This window comes from Salvelinus sp. IW2-2015, linkage group LG2 (genome assembly GCF_002910315.2).
Source record: "Salvelinus sp. IW2-2015 linkage group LG2, ASM291031v2, whole genome shotgun sequence".
Classification (NCBI taxonomy): Eukaryota; Metazoa; Chordata; class Actinopteri; order Salmoniformes; family Salmonidae; genus Salvelinus; species Salvelinus sp. IW2-2015.
In genome coordinates, this window is record NC_036839.1 from 32,631,102 (window position 1) to 32,637,101 (window position 6,000).

At 41.9% G+C, this 6,000-nt stretch overlaps 1 long non-coding RNA gene across 1 annotated transcript; it reads left to right on the forward strand.

Moving 5' to 3' along the window:
• The first annotated feature begins 2,200 nt into the window (after positions 1-2,200).
• Positions 2,201-4,830, forward strand: LOC111972346 (uncharacterized). Its single transcript, XR_002878424.3, has 5 exons — positions 2,201-2,287; positions 2,382-2,415; positions 2,587-2,732; positions 3,868-4,036; positions 4,120-4,830. It is a non-coding gene; the product is annotated as an uncharacterized lncRNA (long non-coding RNA).
• Positions 4,831-6,000: the final 1,170 nt, after the last annotated feature.

Here is a 6,000-nt window from a genome sequence, read left to right on the forward strand (position 1 = left end):
TATACAATTATAATTATTTGTGTTCAATTGTTTGCCCCTCTGGGGTGTTATACAGCATAATTTTTCATTAATGTATTACTCGACAGTATTCTCCCCTTACTGTTAATTAACTCTGAACACAAAAGCCCTTGGCTGAATTCTCTAATTGTGTTTTGATCAATTAATGTCAGTCTTTGAATGCTCCATTGTGTAAACTATTGAATTTTCCTGCTTGGTGTGCTATGTACACTGATTTCAAACCAATTTGCGTATTGTCATTCTCACATCTTCAATTTACTTCCTTGATTTACAATCAAAAACAACTTAGCTAACATGAAGTTAATATGAACTTGATATTAAATATATAGATTTAACCATCTCTTATTTGAGATAAGGGTGATTCTGCAACTTCGGGCACTTTGGCCCTGCAAGCTTTCAGAAATGAAAATGTATTCAAACACCATTTCACCAGTATTATAATTGTCTGAATAATTGAATATAACATGGAATAGCTGAGTTTTGAAGCGCGTTGCACGTAAAAAATCATCTGTCCTCGGCTGGAACACTCACTACAGAGTTCCAAACTGTCTCTGGAAGCAACGTCAGCACAAGAACTGTTGGTCGGGACCGTCATGAAATGGGTTTCCATGGCCCAAGCAGCCGCACACAAGCCTAAGATCACCAATGCCAAGCGTCGGCTGGAGTGGTGTAAAGCTCGTCGCCGTTGGACTCTGGAGCAGTGMAAACGTGTTCTCTGGAGTGATGAATCGCGCTTCACCATCTGGCAGTCCAATGGACGAATCTGGGTTTGGCAGATGCCAGGAGAACGCTACATGCCCCAATGCATAGTGCCAACTCTAAAGCTTGGTGGAGGAGGAATAATGGTCTGGGGCTATTTTTCATGGTTCGGGCTAGGCCCCTTAGTTCCAGTGAAGGGAAATCTTAGCGTACAATGACATTCAAGAATGTATTATGTGCTTCTGACTTTTGGGTAACAGTTTGGGGAAGGCTCTTTCCTGTTTCAGCATGACAATGCACCCGTGCACAACGCGAGGTCCATACAGAAATGTTTTTTTGGAGATCGTGTCGAAGAACTTGACTGGCCTGCACAGAGCCCTGACCTCAACTCCATTGAACACCTTTGGGATGAATTGGAACGCTGACTGCGAGCCAGGCCTAATCTCCCAACATCAGTGTCCGAGCTCACTAATGCTCTTGTGGCTGAATGGAAGCAAGTCCCCGCAGCAATGTTCCAACATCTAGTGGAAAGCCTTCCCAGAAGAGTGGAGGCTGTTATAGCAGCAAAAGGGGGACCAACTCCACATTAATGGCCATGATTTTGGAATGAGATGTTCAATAAGCAGGTGTCCACATACTTTTAATCATGTAATGTATCATACGAACTGGATGATGGACATYTCCAAATTAATACATACCATACGTAACATATCATACTAAACGGAGTGTCTCGGATTTACATAACGAATAACACGAAATGCTCCGAGACCACTAAAAGGTTGTCCTACTCCTCTCCTCTCTACCTAACTTCCCCTCACACRCCCTTCAGTTTCCCTTAAGCCCATTCGTTTCTTTTTTCTTTGTTTTTTTAATTTACAAATATCAAGAAACAGAGTAATTAGTCACATGCAAACAAGCATACATACAAACTATTTACATTGCCAGGAATTCTAAACAAACAAATCATATTCATTAATACAAGTTTTAATTGCCTTTTTTGTTTTTCATTTTAGTTAAAGTAGTGCCATATTGTTTAAAATAATTAATAAAGTGAAAAAAGTAGGGTTTTGAATTAGACCATATGCATTTGTGAATATTAAATTTACCTAATATTATTAGCAGCTTAATATAATATACATTTTTATCAATGTCAGAATTTCTGAAATAAATCATATCAAATCCATTTGTAATAGGTGCGTGTTGTTGGCAAGGAAGTCAGGCGCAGGAGAACGAACTTGGTATAAACGGAGTCGTTTAATAAGTGCTCACGAAACTCCGAAAACTAAAATACACAAAATAATAAAAATGGGTACAAAACCCGTCGCACACCAGAACATAACTTGCACATCACATACAAACAAACAATCTCCGACAAGGACATGAGGGGAAACAAATACACAAAATGTGGGATTGAAACCAGGTGTGAAGGAAGACAAGACAAAACCAATGAAAAATGGATCAGTGATGGCTAGAAGGTCGGTGACGTCGACCGCCGAACAAGGAGAACTGGTCCTATTTCTTTGTAACAAAATTTTGTATGTCAATCCATAAAATTCTACTATAAATACAGGTAAAAAAACAAATGCAAAATGGTCTCCTCCATTCCATAGAAATCACATTTATGTCAATATTCAGCTTGAATCTTTCCAAAACATGTTTCACAGGATCGGCTGTTTCACGGCCCGACCGCTCAGACGGGTGAGGGCATTCACCAACAGTTTTTCTGGGTCTTGATTGGGCCTGTTCAATTACTAGAGATTTTAAAGGAAGAGGAGTTTACTGCTATTGGCATTACTCCCCCTTTCCTACCCTATCTCTTTCTCCCTCCCTCTCGCTCGCTCATCTTGTCGGATTAATGTCACGCACCAGTCGTGTGTGCTCCAGCAAAATTCGAGAGAGAGAGGGAAGACGACACGCTGTTGAAGGGAGAGAGGGAAGAGATGCTGTTGATTTGAACCTGCACCGCCAGAAAACGGGATAATACATCTAGCTGAGGATCTACCTACCTGAACAAGGTGCTTCGTATTGAACAGTCATTAATGTTGTCAAATATTGCAGACAAGTCTTGTTAATTGCAATGGAACTAATGGACAAATAGCCTACAAAAGGCTGTAGTGTGACTGAATGCTGCTGGTCACTTCACTGTTTAAATTCCTTTTGAATTGTAATGTCTTTATTTGTTGTACACCTGACGTGTGTTTGAAAGCCCAGAAAAGGCCAGCAGGGAGAGAGAGAGAGAGAGAGAGAGAGGTTGGATGAAGGGGAGATTAGCCAGGAGTAAAGCCTCTTTCAGGCCACTTGTAGACACAGATCACTCAGTTCTATCTGTTTGTAGAGTCCCACGGTACTTATAGGTTAGCATGACTGTTTGTAGAGTCCCACGGTACCTATAGGTTAGCATGACTGTTTGGAGAGTCCAGCGGTACCTATAGGTTAGCATGACTGTTTGTAGAGTCCCACGTTACACTATAGGTTAGCATGACTGTTTGTAGAGTCCCACGGTACCTATAGGTTAGCATGACTGTTGTAGAGTCCCACGGTACCTATAGGTTAGCATGACTGTTTTTAGAGTCCACGGTACCTATAGGTTAGCATGATGTTTGTAGATCTGCAGGTACCTATAGGTTAGCATGACTGTTTGTAGAGTCCAGCGGTACCTATAGGTTAGCATGACTCTGTTTAGGAGTCCACGGTACCTATAGGTTAGCATGACTGTTTGTAGAGTCTGCGGCTACCTATAGGTTAGCATGACTGTTTGTAGAGTCCAGCGGTACCTATAGGTTAGCATGACTGTTTGTAGAGTTCCCTTCACACACACCTTGACCTTGTTTGCGCACAGGTTATAGGGCGTGGCCTGGCTGTCTATGTCTCTATCTGCATCACGATACTCACACACGCAGACAGACAGGCAGGCAAACATGCACACGGTCTGCCCTGGTTGTTATGCCAGGGGCTCAGCGGTGTGAGCCAAGCCCCTGTCAGCTTCAGATACCGGGCTAAGCTCTGGCCGTACGGGGCCCAGGCCTCCAGTGTATGAGTGAGTGTCCAGTGTTTAGAGAGAGGAGCGTTAGACAGATGTACATTTAAAGCTTTTCAGACACAACTTCTCCTACTTTCTCTCTCCTTCCATCCCTCTCTCCACCTATATAGACCAACCATCACCACCATGTCAAAGYACCAGTGTGAATCCGTAGCAGTGAGCGTGGAGTCCCTTTTAACTGACGCGGTTAAGATGCAGTCCCAGTGTCAGGAGTGTAGTGAGCAGCTAGCCATGGCCGCCGCCGCACTGAGGGAGGAGTCGGCGTGCTTGAGAGAACAGGTGAGGTGTGGATGGATGCATAGATATTTAGGTAGACTGACTAACGTTTGGTTGATTGATTGATTTTTGGATTGATTTGACAGTGTCAAGCCACCCAGCTGGATATGGCCCGGATGAGAAGACAGCTAGAACAACTGCTGGATAGCAAGGCTCAGATGGAGGCCAGTGACAGAATGCACCGCAAACTCAGCAAGACACTCTGAAGGAAAAGGAGGGGAGAGAAGGAGGGAAGGAGAGGAGAGGAGGGGAGAGGAGAGGAGAGGAGGGGAGAGGAGAGAAGAAGAGTGAGAAAATAAGAACGGTTGGATAACAAAGCTTCGACGGAGACCCGTTAAAATGTTTTATTTTTATTTTTTAAGTATCCTGTTCTCTAACTCTAATTCCTGTCCCTAAACAATATACTTTATGCTTAATAAGAAGTTATTATTCTAGCTATATAGGCTTTCACTTCTRTTCWKGAAGATTGAATGGTTATGGGTCTGAATAAATAGCTGCTGTAGCCTACCGTCATCGCTTCTTTCAAACTACCCGTGAGTTCTATTGGTGTATTTAACATTCGGCAGAAAAGAGCTTGGATCCTTCTTCCAATAGTCTATTTGGTATAAGAAATGCTCAAAAAAATTAAAATAAAAAATCCAACGAGCTATTCTAGTTTTTCCTGCATGGGACCAAGAGCTAAGGAGCGTTTTTTTAAGGGGAGGTTAGCAGAGCTCAGGCGCTTGGGTATTACGCAAGAGACAGAGGCTGTAAATTAGAAGCTTATTATTATACATAACCCATCATTAATTAACTAAATATAAGGCTAATACTGAATTGAATGTATTACCTGAAAGAGGTAGGCTAGGACATTATATATACTGTATATATATTTATTTATTTATTTAGGGCTAGGATATATATATATTATATATATAGATATATATATATATATACACACACACACAGTTGAAGACGGAAGTTTACATACACTTAGGTTAGAGTCATTAAAACTCGCTTTTCAACCACTCCACAAATTTCTTAAAGTAATTTTTCCAACAATTGTTTACAGYCAAGTTATTTCACTTATAATTCACTGTATCACAATTCCAGTGAGTCAGAAGTTAACATACACTAAGTTGACTGTGCCTTTAAACAGCTTGGAAAATTCCAGAAAGTGATGTCATGGCTTTAGAAGCTTCTGATAGGCTAATTGACGTCATTTCAATTGGAGGCGCACCTGTGGATGTATTTCGAGGCCTACCTTCAAAGTCAGTGCCTCTTTGCTTGACATCATGGAAAAATGAAAAGAAATCAGCCAAGACCTCAGATAAAAAATTGTAGACCTCCACGCAATTTCCAAACGCCTGAAGGTTCCACGTTCATCTGTACAAACAATAGTACGCAAGTATAAACACCATGGGACACCAGCCGTCATACCGCTCAGGAAGGAGACGCATTCTGTCTCCTAGAGATGAATGTACTTTGGTACGAGAAGTGCAAATCAATCCCAGAACAACAAAGGACCTTGTGAAGATGCTGGGGGAAACGGGTACAAAAGTATCTATATTCGCAGTAAAACGAGTCCTATATCAACATAACCTGAAAGGCCGCTCAGCAAGGAAGAAGCCACTGCCCCAATACCGCCATAAAAAAAGTCAAACTATGGTTTGCAACTGCACATGGGGACAAAGATCGTACTTCTTGGAGAAATGTCCTCTGGTCTGATGAAACAAAAATAGAACTGTTTGGCCATAATGACCATCGTCATGTTTGGAGGAAAAAGGGGGATGCTTGCAAGCCGAAGAACACCATCCCAACCATGAAGCACGGGGGTGGCAGCATCATGTTGTATGGGTGCATTGCTGCAGGAGGGACTGGTGCACTTCACAAAATAGATGGCATCATGAGGAAGGAAAATTATGTGGATATATTAAAGCAACATCTCAAGACATCAGTCAGGAAGTTAAAGATTGGTCGTAAATGGG